Consider the following 21225-nt stretch of genomic DNA (forward strand, 5'->3'; position numbering starts at 1 on the left):
TTAAAAAGATTGCATTCAGGTTGTAATGCAGAAGTTGTAATGCACTTTTGATAACGAAAAATTCAGTTGAGCAAGGGAGTGTTCCTTAACCAAGCAAAAAAAAGAAATTTTTGTATAAAGTAGTGACTTGATTTGTGTTTTTACTTTACACAGAGTAAAATGTGTAAACAGTACCCCTTTGGATCAAGAGTTCCAGACAAAGCTCAAAATAAAATTTGTTTATTTATTTACATTTGTTTACCGGATAATGTCCGACTGGCAAAGTTCCCTTTTTCAGCAGAGACCTGGGGAGAAAAGCTCCAGAAACATAGATATACAAAGGCATATATATGTATATGTGTGTGTGTGTGTGTGTGTCTCTCTCTCTCTCTCTCTCTAATATATATATATACATATATATTTATGTATAAAGTAGAATGCAAAAAGATGACAGAATCAGAGATACAGTAATAATTTGTATTAAAAACATGCATTTTATATATATATATATATATATATATATATATATATATATATATATATATATATAATATGTGTGTGTGTGTGTGTGTGTATATGTATATATATATATATATATATATATATATATCTATATATATATTTTTTTTTATTAATGCATCTGCATTCCAAAGAGTAGTGGGAGTGTCCTTGTCCAAAGGTTATGAGGATGTATGAGAGCTGCATATAGTGTGATTGGGGGGGAGGGGGGGCAGTTTAGTCAGGAGGGGAGAGCTGGAGCATATCCAGTGAGTTATGAAGTGTTGTTTTAGTGCCTGTTAAAAGTTTTGAGTATGCTCAATGGATAGACTAGGTTGTGGAAGAAGAGAGTTCCAGTATTTTGCAATTTTGTAACAGTATAAGGAGTCACCATGTGAGTAATTTGATTTGTTTACTTTAAGTAGCACTTTGTTTGCTGACCTGAGAGAATTAAGGTTTTTATAGGGTTGAACAAGGTTGGATAGAGAAGGGCAGTGATCAGGTTTATGCATCACTGTATGAGCGATTAATAGTTGGTTTAATATAAATAAGTTTGGGAGTTCCAGCCAATTTAGTTGTTGTAAGGCAATAACAGTGATGAGCTTTTTGGGGCTGGTTAGCTGCAAATTTGGCTATCTTGTTATAGCATGAGTCAAGGTTCATTTCTGTTTTACGAAGGTTTGTAAATATTTGAGAAGAGTAGAGTAGTGAAGATAGCAGGTGGGTTCTTGCTGTTGTCAGTCTAGCATGATTTGTAAGAAAGGGTTTGGCTGTATAGAGTACCAAGTTTTATATGGACCTTTTTAGTGGTCTATGCTATGTGTTTGTCAGATTTCATTACATTATCTGTAGTAACCCCAAGCAGTTTAGTGTGTTCAACAGGTTCTATTTTTGTGACATTTGTGGAAAAAAAAGAGGGAGGTGGATGATTTGAGATGAAGGATAAAGGATTTGAAAAGACCATAAGCTTAGTCTTATTGGGATTTAGTATAAGTTGATGGGCTGCTAGATATCTTTCAGTGTTGCTGAGGGCAGTCTGAGTTTTTGTTTGAAGTGCTTCGGTTGTAGGAGCAGAGCAGATAAGTGAGGAATCATCTGCATATTGTATAATATTGGTAGGGCTAGCGGCTGTGCTAAGGTCATTGGTAAAAATGGTAAAGAGTACTGGCCCGAGAATTGATCCTTGGGTGACTCCTACACTACAGAGATAGGAAGGTGAGGGGAGAGTTTATTATCCTATAAGGTAGCCTGTTGCCTGTTTGAGAGGTATTTGTGGAACCAGTTTAGGGCTTCATAGCAGAGGTTGTAAGTGGCCAGTTTATTTAGGAGGAATTGATGGGATACGGTGTTATAGGCTTTTGACATGTCAAGAAAGGTTGCAGAGACTAGTTGGTTGTTGTTTCTGAGGTGACTAATAGAGCTGGTAAAACTAATGAGGGCTGTACTAGTCCTGTGTTTTGGTCGAAAACCATGTTGTGTATCACATAAAAGGTTATTATTTTGGAAGTAGTCGATTATTTGTTTGTGGATACACTTTCCTAGGATTTTAGCTAGGGGTGAGAGTATGACTATAGTTCTGTAGTTAGATATGTCTTTAGAGGGGCCACCTTTATGAAGTAGAATGATGTAGGATATTTTCCAAAGGGTGGGTACATATTGATCAGTGATAGAGCAGTTAATTAGGATAGATACAGGGTAGGCAGTAGACGTGGCAGCTATTTTCAGAACGTCTCCAGGTGGTTGATCAGCAGCGAGGGTACATGGTTTTACTTCAAATAGTAGGCTTTGTATGTTGCTTTGTTGGATGGGTTCAAATTTAAAGTCTGTATGTGGTAGAGTAGAGGGTGAGGGTACAGAAAGAGCAGAGATAGTAGTGTTCATAGGTAGGTTCATAGGTAGGTACTAGGCTATCGGCCCTAGGACCCATACAATCCTAGCCAAAAAATGTACCCTGGCTTTCGCCACCCAAGAAAATTATTTTCCTGTGCCCCTGTCGAGCAGAGCCACAGAAGTGATCCCCGGGGTGAATTTCCCATTCAATCATCAAGATTTTTCTTGAAGAGTGCTAATGAGGAGCTCTGTTTGACATAGATAGGTAGTCTGTTCCAGAGTATGGTAAGTCTCTGGGACAGGAATCTATCCCTCCAGCATGTTCTGTTTATTGTGGTGACAAGGTTAAGGTCCCTAGAGTGTGTAGCTCGGAGGGATTGGGATTTCTTTAAGTGGAGCATGTCCAACAGCTCTGGGTTTGACATAGCTTTGTATGTTAGGCAGAGATTGCCCCTGAGTAGGCGATATGCGATGGAGTAAAGCTGTAGTTTTTTGAGACGGTCTACATAGGGCATCTGTTTGAGGCCAGTAATCCTCTTTGTGAGGTATTTCTGTGGTCTTTCCAGTTGTAGATGTCTTGTGAGGTACATACCAAAAGGGGCGTTGTACTCTATAATGGGTCTAATGAGTGATGAGTAGAGGGGAACAATGACCTCTTTTTTTCTGGATGAGAATCCTTTTGTGATGAGATGAGCCATGTAGAAGGATTTCCTGACCACTGTGGCGATGTGGTTATCAAATGTGTTGTCTAATAGGGAGGTTATTGAGGTAATAAAGTGGGAATTAAATTGGGTGGCAGTAGAGTCTGAAGTAATCTTGGAATATAGAGAGTTGCTCTGGCAATGGAGGTGCAATGCAGTAGACAATGACTATGGTTTGAATGAAACTCTGTCTATCTCCATTTACTTGAAACTTAAATCAGAGTTTCATTTTTCTTGATAAATACAAGGGTAGTTCCATTAACAATATGGATTTTGACTTTTTAAAGAGTCTTTTCATCATTATGTTGTATTATATACATTACAGGTGAGGAAAGAAGTCACAATAAAATAAAATTCAATTAATATTTTGAATGCAGTAGGTTGTCCCATTCAGTTGAGCAGGTAATTTTGTAAACACACATATACACATAGATGTGCATTAAGCAAGCGTTCCTATTTATATATGGTTCCATGTTATTAGTGTTTAAATATCAGGTACAGTTTGCTCTTTTTTATTATTTATTTAGGATTTCATGGCTTACAAATTATTTAATGGTACAACTAGTCATGATACTTATTTTAAATTGTACAGGGAAGTAGTTTTAACCAGTGTGATGATTGCATTACATCATGTGATTGTAATATTTTGTATTTAACCGGCCAGGAATTGTGTCTTTTGTTAATGTAGTCTGAAGAAGTCTAGTGGCGAACGCCTGACAAAAGCATTCAGTCTATTAAAGAATTTTGCTCAGTGGCATCTTACAGTCCTCTGTTTTATAGATATAGGGTAGGCAATAGATGTGGCAACTATTTTCAGAAAGTCTCCAGGTGGTTGATCAGTAGCGTGGGTACATGGTTTTATTTCAAATAGTAGGCTTTGTATGTAGCTTGTTTGGATGGGTTCAAATTTAAAGTCTTTATGTGGTAGAGTAGAGGGTGAGGGTACAGAAAGAGGAGAGATGGTAATGTTGTCTAATAGGGAGGTTATTGAGGTAATAAAGTGGGAATTAAATTGGGTGGCAGTAGAGTCTGAAGTAGTATTGGTTGTTGGGACTGATGTAGTAGGTTTTCTGGGATTTAGAAGGAGGTTGACAGATTGCCAAAATCTTTGTGGATTTGTTTGATATTTTAGCTGGCAAGTTTGAAAGTATGTTTTTTGTCTAGTTTGATTTGTTTCTTAGCTTGATTTCTAAGTTGTTGGAAGGTGGTGAGATTAGCCTTACTTCTGTTAGAGAGATAGAGGGACCACACTTTGTCTCTTTGCCTGAGTAATAGTATTGTTTCTTTTGCTAACCATGGGAGTTTTCTGGTTTTGGCACAATTTTTTCTAAGTGGGGCAAGCTAATTTAAGGTTAGCAGGAAAATGTTATTAAAGTACTGAACTGCCTGATCCAGCTGTAAGGTTTTTAGTGGTGCCCAGTTTTGTTGTTTTAAGAGAGTTTGAAAGATGGATGGGGAAAACAGTTTTTTATTTTGAGTGTAGCGGTAAGTGATATTACCACAAATGTTTCGAGTTTTTTCTTATTAGTTATGCTGGGAAATTATCACTTATAGGCAGCCAGCTTCGTAGTTAATGTTAGCTCTATTTGTCAGAATCCAATCAAGGGTGGAATGTCTATTTGTATGCTTATCTATGTGGGTAGGCTGGTGTATATTTTGATGGAAATTATATAGGTTTATAAAATTTGTTGGTGTATTGGAGGAGCAGGTGAGACAGTCTAGGTTAAAGTCACCAAGTATTAATGATTCATGACTAAAGTTAGAGGAAGCTTATTCAAGTATATTTTCAGTATTTTGTAGATTACTTGAAGGAGGGAGGTAGATAGATAGCTGTGATGATGTTAGATTTGTGTAGATTTATATCTAGCCTGGCAGCTAAAATTTCTGAATTAGGGGGTTTAGGTAGGGTGGAGTTAAGTTAAACTACTTTGAGGTTATCATTGTATACAACAATTCCCCCACCATGTTTCAATAATCTATCCATGTTCATCGTGTTTCACTGTTGCAGTCATTACAATTGGGTTATCCTGCTGGTGGGCTACCCGCAGTTGGCCCGAGTTCCAAAGTCTAGGTCTGGCGTCGGTTGCTGTTGCCTCCTCCCTGACGTCAGTGCAATGCCCCCATGTTTCAATAATCTATCCTTTCTAATGATGCTATATCCATCAGGGAGTACTTCAGAATTTTTATGGGGCTTGAGCCATGTTTCTGTTATGATGGCTATGTCTGGGGCATAAAGGGCCATGGCTGCATGGAATTCATGAACTTTATTTAGGAGGCTTCTGAGGTTGAAGTTTATAATGAGAAGGTCTGAAGTACATTTTTTAGAGGCAGGATAGATGCAGGGGGGATGTTAGCATTTGTGGTTGGTGGAGGGGTTTGTTAGAGAAAGTAAGAAGAGCAAGGCCTGGATTGGGATGGATGTCAGATTGAAGTTAAGTGTGGGTTAGGGATGTTGGGAGAAAGACCCAAAATTGGTGTCAGTTGTTAAATTTTGCTTTATAAACTTAGTTGATAAAATAACTGTTTTGCATCAACATGCATTTTACTGAAGGATATGAAGTATGCAACTCAGATATCTGAAATTATTTAGTGACTTCAGTCCACAGTGAATTCACAGAAAACCACAAATTTTATGAGGAGTGCATCAAAAACATGAGGCAAAATTATAGACATTCTGCAGAGTCCTGGACAGTTGAGAAGTATGTATGGAAGTGAAGTTTTTCATCTAATAGATTTGTTTTTCTCAAACCTGCTGGCTTTTATGTTAGTTTGCAAATACTTTTACTGTCTGATTCTGTTTTGTAATAAAGCTGGTGTTTTAAGTTGTTTTTAAGATGTACCAGTTGCATACCTCTCAACCTGGAAACATCAAAAATCTGGACAAGGCCCATGAAAAATAGGTACAAATCTGTACGCTGATTAACATATAATTTGCATACATAATTACATAATCCCACCCACTCAAATGGAATGGTGGGATACCAACTTTCAAACGCAAACTGAAGAACAATGCACAGAATCCCCAATAAGTGCTCGCTCACCTTGGTACAACAATAGTAAGAACACACTCCGTTCGTTCGTTAAAATCAGCTGTTTAATGCCCAAGACAGAATAAAAAAGATAAATACATCCAACGAATTCACTTTGATGCCAAAGTATTCAATAATCCATGAAAATAAAGAACGTATGTTAAGCGCTTTCACCCGATAATCGGGCTTCTTCAGAACACTGTATACCAAAGTAATACGCCTTAAATAAATTATTTGGCGCCAAAAATGTTTCAAAAAATTAAAGGGACAATGCCCTATAGTTGTGTTTACTCTAAAGTTGTTTCCCATACTTTTTGGCTAAGCATTCGCTATAAGTGCAAAATATTCTTAAAAGTGTGCACAAGTCTAAATGACTATCAGAGCTGCAACAAGTATATTACATGATGAAGATTTAATTTACATTTTATACCTTCAATGATGCAAATAACATCTTACTGACTTTTCAAAACATCTCATAACAGTGATCTGTCAATTATTAATTATAATAAAAAATATACTGAAAGCGATATCACTAACGTTATATATATGTCTAAAATAATATATATGTCTAAAATAATATATATATATATATATATATATTGATTTTTTTAAAAAGTATAAAACTCTTAATAAAACTGTTGCGCTTTTAAATATGCGCTAATCTTTTGTTGTTATATGTGCAATCAAACATTATCCACTTATTCTCCTATAATTGTCCTATGATTAAAATTGATAGGTGGATGCATCCTCTTGATGTTTACACAACTTATACAAAGTATTGCTGGTGGCTACTGCCCATTTATATTCTGTTGCGCACCAGTAGTGAAACATAAAAATTTGTTCTGTCACTGTTCCTACATATGCGTAATAAACAGAGTATATGAAAGTGTATCAGATATTTAAGTATTAAAGGTGTTGGTTTTATATACATCCTATGTCACTTGTCATAGTAGATGTTTAATTAATATAACTCCCAATTACATAATATCATACCTATGGTTGAACTGTGTCTATAGAAAGCCATATCAGATGACTTGGGTTCAAACGAAGAACGAATATATGATAACCATCCACAAATCTCTTTTAAATATGTTTAGAATAACATATACTACTATCTGTTATCCTCCTTTAAAGTTAAGGGATTGTTAATCCTATAAAGGGATGACTATCCTACTAGATGAATATGATGATGAAAATTATTCAATAACTTAAATAATATTATACATAAAATTTACTAATCCTGATTACAATATATCTATAATTCAAATAAATAATTAGAATTGATCTTGTCTAATGTAAATATATATAATCCATTAAAAAATAAACTAATTTTCATCAAAAATTAATGTGTTAAAATTGATTTTAATGAGATACTGTCATTTAATCCAGGTATGGTGGTAGCATCCAAATAGATTTGCCACCATACCTCCTTATATAATAGGTGTGTTTTAATTTCACCCCCTCTGGGATCAACTTTAATAGTGTCAATTATTGCAAATTTAAATCCTTTAGTATGTCCCTTGGTTTTTACGTGTCTTGACAGTGCATTGGTTGAATCTTTCTTCCTAATTTTGTAATTATGTTCATAAATGCGTTTATTTAAACTCCTCTCGGTCTTTCCCACGTAGTAACAATGGCATTGATTACAGGTCGCCAATATACTATCATTTTAGACTTGCAATTGCCCTTTAAACACTTTATTTTGGTTCTCATAATATTTTGTAATTTAATTTCCTTAATTTCATTAATGTAATTACATTGATTGCAACGTCCACATTTCTTAATGTAATCTTCTATTGTAGTATTAAGCTTCCTGTCATATTGTATGTGTTTTTGCAATAACGTTTTGATATTATTACCCATTTTGTAGACTATTCCTGGTTTCATTCCCATTGCTTCTGATAATATAGAGTCCCTAGTTATTAAATACCAATATTTAGTCAGCAAATCAATAATATCTCTAGATACGGGACTGTATAACATAATGAATGCTCTCTGATGGCTAGTATTGATATTTTTATTTTTACCACCATTAGTATTCAAGTCAGTGGAGGGTTCTCCTAATACATGTTTCCCTAGTCCTAATTAGGGTTTATACTTTTTTCCCCACTCATCCAAAATATATTTAGTCACGTTATCAATCATATCAACGGGGTATCCGGGGTTAGTTTTCATCCCACTAAACTCAAATATAACATTTATAAGGGTCAATGTGTTCGGGCTTGTAGAATGACATCGGACTTCAACACTTTGGTTTGTGAACTAAATACAATAACAACTATGTTCAAAGATAGGGGATACCCCGTTGATATGATGGATAACGTGACTAAATATATTTTGGATGAGTGGGGAAAAAGTATAAACCCCTATTAGGACTAGGGGTACATGTATTAGGAGAACCCTCCACTGACTTGAATACTAATGGTGGTAAAAATAAAAATATCAATACCAGCCATCAGAGAGCATTCATTATGTTATACAGTCCCGTATCTAGAGATATTATTGATTTGCTGACTAAATATTGGTATTTAATAACTGGTGACTCTATATTATCAGAAGCAATGGGAATGAAACCAGGAATAGTCTACAAAATGGGTAATAATATCAAAACGTTATTGCAAAAACACATACAATTTGACAGGAAGCTTAATACTACAATAGAAGATTACACTAAGAAATGTGGACGTTGCAATCAATGTAATTACATTAATGAAATTAAGGAAATTAAATTACAAAATATTATGAGAACCAAAATAAAGTGTTCAAAGGGCAATTGCAACTCTAAAATGATAGTATATTTGGTGACCTGTAATCAATGCCATTGTTACTACGTGGGAAAGACAGAGAGGAGTTTAAATAAACGCATTTATGAACATAATTACAAAATTAGGAAGAAGGATTCAACCAATGCACTGTCAAGACACGTAGAAACCAAGGGACATACTAAAGGATTTAAATTTGCAATAATTGACAGTATTAAAGTTGATCCCAGAGGGGGTGACATTAAAACACACCTATTATATAAGGAGGTATGGTGGCAAATCTATTTGGATGCTACCACCATACCTGGATTAAATGACAGTATCTCATTAAAATCAATTTTAACACATTAATTTTTGATGAAAATTAATTCGTTTATTTTTTAATGGATTATATACATTTACATTAGACAAGATCAATTCTAATTATTTATTTGAATTATAGATATATTGTAATCGGGATTAGTAAATTTTATGTATAATATTATTTAAGTTATTGAATAATTTTCATCATCATATTCATCTAGTAGGATAGTCATCCCTTTATAGGATTAACAATCCCTTAACTTTAAAGGAGGATAACAGATAGTAGTATAATATGTTATTCTAAACATATTTAAAAGAGATTTGTGTATGGTTATCATATATTCGTTCTTCGTTTGAACCCAAGTCATCTGATATGGCTTTCTATAGACACAGTTCAGCCATAGGTATGATATTATGTAATTGGGAGTTATATTAATTAAACATCTACTATGACAAGTGACATAGGACGTATATAAAACCAACACCTTTAATACTTAAATATCTGATACACTTTCATATGCTCTGTATATTACGCATATGTAGGAACAGTGACAGAACAAATTTTTATGTTTCACTACTGGTGCGTAATAGAATATAAATGGGCAGTAGCCACCAGCAATACTTTGTATAAGTTGTGTAAACATCAAGAAGATGCAGCCACCTATCAATTTTAATCATAGGACAATTATAGGAGAATAAGTGGATAATGTTTGATTGCACATATAACAACAAAAGATTTAGCACATATTTAAAAGCGCAACAGTTTTATTAAGAATTTTATACTTTTTAAAAAATCGACATATATATATATTATTTTAGACATATATATTATTTTAGACATATATATAACGTTAGTGATATCGCTTTCAGTATATTTTTTATTATAATTAATAATTGACAGATCACTGTTATGAGATGTTTTGAAAAGTCAGTAAGATGTTATTTGCATCCTTGAAGGTATAAAATGTAATTTAAATCTTCATCATGTAATATACTTGTTGCAGCTCTGATAGTCATTTAGACTTGTGCACACTTTTAAGAATATTTTGCACTTATAGCGAATGCTTAGCCAAAAAATATGGGAAACAACTTTAGGGTAAACACAACTATAGGGCATTGTCCCTTTAATTTTTTGAAACATTTTTGGCGCCAAATAATTTATTTAAGGCGTATTACTTTAGTATACAGTGTTCTGAAGAAGCCCGATTATCGGGTGAAAGCGCTTAACATACGTTCTTTATTTTCATGGATTATTGAATACTTTGGCATCAAAATGAATTCGTTGAATGTATTTATCTTTTTTATTCTGTCTTGGGCATTAAACAGCTGATTTTAACGAACGAACGGAGTGTGTTCTTACTATTGTTGTACCAAGGTGAGTGAGCACTTACTGGGGATTCCGTGCATTGTATCTATCAGTACTTCTTATTGGATTTATTCTGTAGCAAACTGAAGAACAGACAACCAAGTATGGCACCAGATTCCCCCTGCAGCCATTCCAATGTCCCATTACCTGGCTATTTCGCCCCATTTACCATAAACACTAATTGTGTGTGTGTGTGTGTGTGTGTGTGTGTGTGTGTGTGTGTGTGTGTGTGTGAATGGTACTCCCTTTAGTAATTCAAAGCAATGTCATGTCACTGCAGAAGAAATACTTTGTACAATAAATTCATCATTACTACTAGAAGCAGCTAAGCATTTGTTAAGCAATCTCAAGAGACTATGATACAAGTATTACTAAAACCAAATAACAAATGCTGCTGGTAAAAGAAAGAAAACGGACGACCCAATCTGTATTAACGTTTTCGTTCAATTTAATGTCATTGAACTTCATCACAAACACACCCAAGCAATCTTACACTGTTTAAATACTTTTCAAAAAAATCACATGTAATAATTAACCAGTGAAACAATGTATCCAATTTCATCTCATGAATAATAATGATGACGTAAAAAATATATATATATTACTGATTTTAACTAGAATAAATGTGTAAATACAAATACATGTATATATGGCTGTATATGTATACAATACATAAAAGTAAAATAAAATGCTAATAAATTGATATATTAAAACCTTTGTGCTTGTAAAAAACATTTGATGTTAATCATACATTCATACCTGGAAGCTGTTCAGCTTTTAACCTAATCTGCCAGATAGCTTCTTTACACTCCAAAAGAGTTTTAAAGTCACCACTAAACAAAGAGTTATCAACCCTTTCTAATACTGAAAAGGTGAACTTTTTAAACAAAGCACAATGCAACGAATGCCTGGCTAAAGCATTTGACATGTCTTTTTTCTTTATAGCCAAATTGTGGTTGTAAATATGTTTATTCAAAGCACGTATGGTCTTGCCAATATAAAAATGTTCACATGAAACACACTGTGCTAAATACACTATATTGGTCGTTTTACAAGTGTAATGTCCCTTAACTGTTATAGTCCTATTGTTGTGTTTCAAAATAATGGTAGATGTTCCACTAATAAATCTCCACTGTTTGCACAATGAACAAGGAAAAGTGCCCAAAACTGAATCACAAGTGGGCTTGGAATCTCTTGTTCCCCTCTCTAGAATCATCTTAATGTTACTTACTTTTTTGTAACTAAACATTGGACGGTCCCCTACAATCTTGACTAGTTCAGAATTACCCAACACTACTTTCCAATTATTTAGAATGATGTCTTTAATAATTGTCATTTCATTAGTGATGGGTAGAGCAAAAGACAGATTATATTTGTTCACAGTGTTGATACTGCATTCTGTGGAGTTTGTTTTGGTCACATCTAAAATTGTCAAAATTGGACTAGCTTTATTCTTTCTCAGATTGGAAACTTCACCTATGATTTTGTCCAACCAACTCACTGTATATCCCCTATCAAGGAAAAAATGTTTTAACTTAATGCTCTCCTCGAAAAATATGTCCTCTCCACTGGTTAAACGACTTAACAGTATAAACTGTCCTTTTACTACACCATGTTTCGTGTGTGTAGGAAGTAGACTGTCAAAATGTAAATACTGGTTTACAAAGGTGGATTTCCTGTAAATACTACTTTGAAAATTGTGATCACTGTAATTAATAGTCAAATGTAAATCTAAAAAATCTATACTACTACCAAAATTCCCTAATGTAAATTTTAAAAACAAAAAAATCCTGCAGTAAATCTTCTAACTAGCATCATGCCTTGCATATTGTATTTATAATACTCTCTGCCCTACACTACAGATTCGGTGGACTTTTCCACCTCTTTCTCATTTTTTTCCCTCAATAATCCCATATGTATACCTTTCAATTTTTCAAATAAGAAAGATCTAAACTGCATACCTTCTCCCTGGCTGTAGAACCTTTCCAACTTCAGGTCACATATTGTTTTTCCGGACATTGTCTTGGCTCTTCCCACTCTGTCAATTTGAGTCTAAACTACGGGCTGGATTCACGAAGGCTTGCATGGAGTCTGAGTAGAGCAAGACTCCATGCAGCCAACATATCCGCCGAGCGATCCAGGAACAGCCGGCAGGGGCGTGCAACAGAGCTCCTAAAACGACTCTTACATGGACAGGGCTAGGTTATGCAAATTACCTCATTTGCTGCCGAAAGCTCTGCAAATGAGGTAAATTTGCGATCCAGGAAACCCTAAGAGTAGTGTTATTTGCAGAAATATACTCCGTTGACAACTGATTACCGTTCTGCAAATAGCAAAACAGAGCCGTGACGGCTCCAAATAAAGGCTGCATCCAGGGGAACAAGAGATTCCAAGCCCAATTGTGATTCAGTTTTGGGCACTTTTCCTTGTTCATTGTGCAAACAGTGTAGATTTATTAGTGGAACATCTAACATTATTTTGAAACACAACAATAGGACTATAACAGTTAAGGGACATTACACTTGTAAAACGACCAATATAGTGTATTTAGCACAGTGTGTTTCATGTGTACATTTTTATATTGGCAAGACCATACGTGCTTTGAATAAATGTATTTACGAACACAATTTGGCTATAAAGAAAAACGACATGTCAAATGCTTTAGCCAAGCATTCGTTGCATTGTGCTTTGTTTAAAAAGTTCACCTTTTCAGTATTAGAAAGGGTTGATAACTCTTTGTTTAGTGGTGACTTTAAAACTCTTTTGGAGTGTAAAGAAGCTATCTGGCAGATTAGGTTAAAAGCTGACCAGCTTCCGGGTTTGAATGATATGATTAACATCAAATGTTTTTTACAAGCACAAAGGTTTTAATATATCAGTTTTATTAGCATTTTATTTTACTTTTATGTATTGTATACATATACAGACATATATACATGTATTTGTATTTACACATTTATTCTAGTTAAAATCAGTAATATATATATTTTTACATCATCGTTATTCATGAGATGAAATTGGATACATTTTTCACTGGTTAATTATTACATGTGATTTTTTTGAAAAGTATTTAAACAGTGTAAGATTGTTTGGGTGTGTTTGTGATGAAGTTCAGTGATATTAAATTGAACGAAAACGTTAATACAGATTGCGTCATCCGTTTTCTTTCTATTACTAAAACCACTCTATGAATGGACATCTATTTTAGTCGATCACTATTATTTTCCAAACAATACATTCTGTGCAATAAAAACATAATGTTTTAGAATGCTAAGAGTATCTAAGCATTTTATATACCTACACAATGTCTTGCAGGTAGTATGTGTGTGTGTGTGTGCTTGTGAGCACCTCTCTTCAATAATCAAGTTGCAGTGAAATGTTCCAAAGAAACTACCAACAGTCTGGAGTTTTACTATATATCATTACTTAATGAGTATTTCTGTCTCTATCCCCAAGGACTGCCATCAGACCTTGACATTTCTTCTTATTCAGTTTACAGATTATTCTTTATAGTAATTATTGAATCTTAAAAAAACTTCACGTTACACAGTATTTGCCTAGAGTATATGTTTTTCTTTTATGTTCAAAGAAGCAAACAAGATGGTTTTCAAAGGGAAGATGAACTGATTTTGTATATGCATAATGTTCAGTAATAAAGTAGCTTATAGTTTATGGAATATTTTGCATGTTACTTGCTGAAGCTTGTTTTTTTTGTAAAAATCAGTCTTTCAAATTAAATTTGAGCAGTGGTGATCAAAGATGGAATGGATTTATGGATCATGACATTTTCTAAAACAACCATTTATGCAATATTCCCTGATCAACTGTTCTTTCTTGTCAGTCTCATCTCATTTGTAAAACATTCATGACTTGCCTGATGATTCCTGTCTTTAAAATAACCTAATATACAGTTCACAAGTGCAATGGAAGAATTTTCATTTCAGTGTTTGTTAAAATTTAGAGTAACCATCATGAAGAAAAAGAAAAAGTGTAGCCATCTACAAATCAGAGATTAAGGCGCTGACAAAATTCTACTTGATAGCAGCTTTCCTCTTGAAGCCATATATCAGGAAAGACTATATTCTCAATCAAATCTCTCAGGGAGGCAGATACTAGTTTCTTTCCATCTCAGAGCAAAATATCAACTGAAAGATAGAGTGACATTTTATGTGCCTTGTCCAGGAGTCCATCAATTATTAAAAGCAGTGTCTGTGCCTGACCTGAACATGACGTCTGCAGCATCTCTCTTGTCAGATATTGGTCATTTAAGGCTTTATTGTTTAGTGTGCACCATTTCACATCTACCTGCCTTAGGTGGGGACTAAAAAAAAGACAAGCAATGTAACAGTTTTCCGCTGGGTGAAATAAAACCTCATCCAGTTCAATTCTGTACTTTTAAGGCACTGTCATATGCAGAGCTAAACCCAGAATCCCTGGTATTTAGCTATTTGCTTCCATTTAGCTTTGCTCTCTTTGCTACAGACCTTGTTGACAAAATCTTAGCTTCAATAAAACATATTAGTCTAAAATGGACAAATGTTCATCGTGTTACACTGCTGCAGTCATTACACTTGGGTTATCCTGCCATCAGGAGGTCCCGTAGTCGGCTCAAGTTCCAAAGTTTTGGTCCGGCGTCGGTTGCTGTCGCTTCCTCCCTGACGTCAGTGCGCCAGGGATATATAAGATGCACCCAACGCCATTTTCTTCAGTCTTTCTTGCCACGCGGTGCCCGAAGCAGAAGCAGTTCGCAAGTGCCGGTCGGCCGACTCCTGAGATTTTCAAAGTCGAACTTCAGATCCGAAGTCTTCAATAAAGCTAAGTACCCCATTGGGGAAACTTTTTTCTTGCCTCAGACCGATGTCAGGAAAAAGTTAATAATTGTATTTCTTGTGGGAAGCAAATACCTCATAAGGACTTCTACTCTTACTGTATTCCATGCCTAGGCCCTGATCACGACATCACTAGTTGTCGGGTTTGTGCTAGATTTAACAAACACACTATAAAAAGATGTTTTGATTTTGCTTTGCACTACTTTGGCCAAAGGTTCAATTATACGATGCCGTCGGATCAGCCGACGACCTCAATACCGAAAAAACGCAAGGACAAGGATAAAGACGGGCATCCGAGGTCCAAAGCCGACGACGAAACCTCTTCTAGGCCAGTCGCCAGTTCGCTGGTTCTCAGTGAGGCGCTTTTGCAGCCCCTGACACCCGCCTCAGAGCCACAGGCCGCTCCCGACTCCCATGTGGAGACATCTAGGCCTCTGGAAACTCTAGGTATTGGGCGTACGGAAACTAATCCCTCAGATGGGTCCGGAGCCGCTGAGCAGGCATCGGCTTCTGAGGGTGTTTTCAGACCTTTACATCTTACCATTAAGACAACAGCCAAGGCAAAGGTACCATTAAAGACAAGGAAACAAGTACAGCATTCTCCTGGACAGTCCTCCATGCCTAAGAAACAGATGCTCAAAATGGCTGAAGACCTCATCACTCTAATCAGGGGTTCCCATCCCCCTCCTGAGAAAAGGCCTAGGCAGGATACAGACTATGACTCCTCTAATCAGGTTTCCATTTCCTCTGATTCCTCTTCAGACCAGGGATACTCTCTACCCCACTATGAGGACTTTGATGCTGAAGAATCTATCCCTTCAGCCTCTCCTCCTGAGGATTATTCTTTTGGGGAAACTTTACATACCATGAGGGAGCATTTCCATTGGGAAAGTCAGGATTACTCAGAATCCAAGAAAAGGCTCAGGGATTTCCTCTTATTGCCTCAGCACAGGCCCCTGACTATTCCGCCTATGCTAGATATTGTGGATGATGTGTTCTCTGAATCCAGGTTATCTCCTGACTCTTTGCCCCCTGCTCCAGCCAAGCCAAGACTCTCACAAGTTTCTTTACAAAGACCCTTCTGCTGATCCAGAAACTATTTCCCAGGGTCCAAAAGGGGTTAAGGCTTCCATTGCAAAAAATCCAGTACCCTCTGACAGATTCCAGAGCTTTGGATAGATGGGGGAAGAAAGTTTACACTTCTGCAACTTTAGCAGTAAGAGCTTTAAATTGCCAGTTTCACATGCTTAAGTACCAACAATATTTAATGGCTCAGTTAAAACAGAAAATGCTTGCAAGCTCAGAAGCTCCTGATTGTAAAGAAATGCAGGGTTTATTGCATGCAGTTGAACAGGTGGGAAAACATACTGCAATGTGGTTTTGATTCTTTAGAGGCCTCTTGTAGAGCCGCAGTTACAGGTTCTGTGATTCGAAGACATGCTTGGTTAAAAGAACAAAGTTTACCTGATCATGTTAAGGCAAAATTTTTGGATGCTCCTTTACAGCATGATACTTTGGTGTTAAGGCAGAAGAGGTGTTAAAGAAAATGGAGGATAAAGCTAAATCTATGCAGACAGTCAAGGATTTCTTAGAGGTACAACCACCTCGGTTTAGCAGAAATTGGCCAACAAAGAATTGGTCCTTTCCAGTGTCAGACAGGCCACAGAGAGGCAGATACAGATGCCCAAGGGGCAGATCTCAACCCCAAGGCTCAAACAGACAGCGACAGTGGGGCACCTCAACCCCAAAAGGTGGTGAGGACAAGTCTCAACCTTACAGGAAACACTCACAATGACTTTCCCCTTTGTACGCCAAGCACGTCCCTTTTGGAAGCCCCCTTAGGGGGAAAACTAGCACTTTTTTCTCAAAACTGGCAAACAATCAGCCAAGACAAATGGGTCCTGAATATTGTGTCTCAAGGTTACAGATTTCACTTTCATACGTTACCAAGGCTAAAAGGAATGCCAGACCTGCCACAAAATCAATGGGCAGAGGCACAAAAACAAATTTCAGCCCTCATAGACATGAGAGCTATTCAAAAAGTACCACAACAGGAACAAGGACAAGGATTTTACTCAAGATTCTTTCTGGTCCCCAGAAAGGACAAGGCCTGGAGGCCCATACTAGACCTTTCAGTTTTGAATACTTACCTGGATATTTCAAAATTCAAAATGTTGACATTACAGCAGCTTCTGCCCATGCTGGGCAAAAAGGCTTAGCTTGTTACTCTGGACCTCAAAGAGGCATACCTGCATGTCCCTATCAGACAAAATTGCAGAAGATACCTCAGATTCAAAGCTGGTGCAATGCACTACCAATTCTCTGCACTGCCCTTTGGCTTATCTACTGCGCCCAGGGTCTTCACAAAGTGCCTGGCACCAGTAATTGTATTTTGCAGACAAAAAGGAATTCAAATATATCCATACCTGGACGACTGCCTCATTCAAGCAGAGACAAAGGACATTCTTCTACAGCATCTGGCGTTTGTAAAAAGGTTGCTAATTTCTCTAGGGTACACAGTAAACGAAAAGAAGTCAAAACTAGTGCCCTCGCAACAGATTATATTCCTGGGTGCCAGCTTAAATACAACGGCCCAGATGGCTTACTTCACGCCAGACAAACAGGTTCAACTAACCTCAATATTTTCAATTACTGGCATGAAAGTCCCATCTCCCTGAAAGAAAAATTCTGCAGGCCCTAGGATTCATGGCATCCTGCATACTACTAATACCATATGCCAGACTGCATATGAGGAAATTACAGTGGTACCTGAAAAGTGTTTGGACTCAACACTCTCACAGTTTAGAAGCAGTAATACCAATGATTCCCTGCCTACAACAGGAGTTTCGATGGTGGGCACAGGCATGTCACCTAAACAAGGGTCAGCCTTTTACCCATCCCACAGCCAGGCAAACTCTAACAACAGATGCTTCGGATTACGCCTGGGGAGCACACATGGCAGGAAAATGCATTCAGGGCAAGTGGACCACAGATCAGATGCATCTTCACATCAATCAAAAAGAGATGTTGGCTGTTCAAAATGCCCTAACAGCTTTCAAGGACCTTCTACATCCAGGACAATTATTACTAAAGACAGACAATACCACAGTAATGTGGTACATAAACAAGCAAGGGGGCTCTCATTCTTATCCCCTATGCAGGCAAGCCATAACCTTGTGGAACACAGCTCTAACATATCAAGTTCACCTGCAAGCACAATTCCTGCCAGGAAAGAAAAATACTCTGGCAGACGATCTAAGCAGAAATATCATGGACCCTCACGAATGAAAATTGAATCCACAAGTCATCAGCATGGTAACGTAAAAATGGGGATGCCCAGACATAGATCTTTTTGCCTCCCCACTGAATTGCCAACTACAAAAATTCTGCACAAGGACTTCTCACAAACAAGCATGCAAAGTGGATGCTCTTCTGTTCAGCTGGAAAAACCTAAAAGTTTATGCCTTCCCACCACTACCTCTCCTTTCAAAGGTACTCCTAAAAGCCAGACAAGAAAAAACACAGATGATCCTGATTGCTCCAGACTGGCCATGACAGCACTGGTACCCTATCTTAAGGAACTTGGCTCAAGGCCCACCATGCATTTTGCCTCAAATTCCACACCGTCTGACTCAACAAAACAATCAGATCCTGCACGGTCAGCTCAAAACCCTAAACCTGGCTGCATGGCAGATACATTACTCTCTAAAACTGTTATGGATGTCATTTTGGAGGCCAGGAGGCCTAGCACCAGGAAAGCTTACTCAGAAAAATGGAAAAGATTCTGCGCCTGGAGCCAGGCTCAAAACCTTGACCCTCTTGTTCCAAACATTCCTCAGATTTTACAGTACTTAACTGAGATGCTGGACAGAGGCCTAATCTTCTCATCAGTTAAGATCCACGCCTCTGCCATTTCAGCACATTACAACACAGATCCTCCTTTATTCTCTCATCCCTTGTTAAATCAGTACCTCAGAGGGGCTAAAAACATAAGACCGCCCCAGAAAGCACAAACACCAACTTGGGACCTCAACTTCGTTTTGGAAAAACTGACACTACTACCTTTTGAGCCAGCCAATACAGCCGATCTAAAATTTTTATCATGGAAAACAGCTCTGCTCCTGGCAGTAACTTCAGCACGAAGAGTCTCAGAGCTACAGGTACTAATGACAGTGGAACCTTTTATAATTTTTCATCAGGACAGGGTATCTTTAAGGACAAACCCTACCTTTATGCCAAAGGTGGTATCTAGTGTGGCTCTTAACCAAACCATCCACTTTCCAACTTTTTACCCAAACCCCCAGAATAAAGGGGAGAAACTTCTGCATTCTTTGGACATACACAGGCAGCTATGCTTCTACTTGGACAAAACAAAGGCTTTCAGGAAAACTGAGCAACTGTTTGTAGCATATGCTGCAGGATCACAGGGCAAGGCTATCTCAAAGCAGACTATATCCAAATGGATAGGACACTGTATTCAGTACTGCTACATGCAACATGGAAAATCAGTCCCAAATAACATTAGGCCACATTCCACCAGGGCAACAGCCACTTCAACAGCCTTTCTCAGAGGAGTACCTACCAAGGAAATTTTGGAGGCTGCAACTTGCAGTTCAGTGCACACCTTTACCAAACATTACCACCTGCCGCTTTACTCTAAATCCAGAGCAGGCTTTGCCACTGCAGTTCTGCAGGGCCTCATAGCCAAGCCTAACTCTTTATAGACCAGCCACCCAACCTCAGCTTTGGGATTCTACCCAAGTGTAATGACTGCAGCAGTGTAACACGATGAACATAGTACAGTTTTGTACCTACCATAAATGTAGATGTTCGAGTGTTCACACTGCTGCAGTCCAGGTTACCCTCCCTCCATCCCCTCTGAACTAGCTGGACTTTTCTATACCTTTCCTATCCTATACAACCTTTGGGGTGTATTTGCTGGTAACTGAAGCTATTGTTTCTATTTTACATGTATATTCTTGATTAGCAATATGTATTGCCTTCCTACTTGGGGGCACCTGACATCTGGGGCAAGAAAAACTGAAGAAAATGGCGTCTGGTGCATCTTACATACCCTTGGCGCACTGACGTCAGGGAGGAAGCGATAGCAACCGACGCCGGACCAAGACTTTGGAACTCGGGCCGACTGCGGGACCGCCTGACAGCAGGATAACCCAAGTGTAATGACTGCAGCAGTGTGAACACTCGAACATCTACATTTATGGTAGGTACAAAACTGTACTTTACAGGGTTCTAGTTAAAATGGTAATATGCACTAAATTACAGAGATGGAGATTTTCTTACGATGTCACCAAATGCAATACATTTTACTTAAGCATATAAACAATGCAAAAGAAATACATGATGCTGTCTGGTTCGACTCTCAGCTAGAGCGTCTTGTGCGTGGAGACATGCGTGAATGGGCGTACCTACGTTGAAGGTTGTGCGTCAGGGCTGGCAACTCTGCATGTAAAAATCAACTGCCAATCATTAGCGGACAGGAGTTCCGCTGTGGCGACCCCTAACCGGGAAAAGCCGAAAGACACAACAACAACATACTCAAACATACACACAGATTCACTTATATATGCATATGTGCATAGACACACACACACACCCCTACCTGAGTCCCTGATTTGAAGGATTTTCTTGCTGATAGATGAACTAAATGGGTTACTTACGTCCCAAATGCATGCTGCTGAGCAAAACAAGTGCTGTAAATGGCTGTTGGTCCCAAACAAGCCGATTTTCTTGCTGTAAAGATTTCCCGGCTGTAACGAGTGCTGTAAAGCTTTCATGGCTAAGTCCCCAAATGCCAAACCAGCCAATTTCCTTGCAAAACTTTCCCGACTGTTAGCTGTAAAAGGTGATTTCCCGCTCGCTCGCATTTGCAGATTTGCAGCCGGAAGCTCACTTCCAACTGGCTGA

General features: G+C 37.5%; 1 protein-coding gene across 5 annotated transcripts in view; it reads left to right on the forward strand.

Moving 5' to 3' along the window:
- Positions 1-21225, forward strand: part of USO1 (USO1 vesicle transport factor) — a 1866649-nt gene that overhangs the window by 185521 nt on the left and 1659903 nt on the right. The gene's annotated exons all lie outside the window — the stretch shown is intronic.

The sequence above is a fragment of the Protopterus annectens genome, chromosome 2.part0 (assembly GCF_019279795.1).
Source record: "Protopterus annectens isolate FY-2018-M chromosome 2.part0, PAN1.0, whole genome shotgun sequence".
NCBI classification, from domain to species: Eukaryota; Metazoa; Chordata; order Ceratodontiformes; family Protopteridae; genus Protopterus; species Protopterus annectens.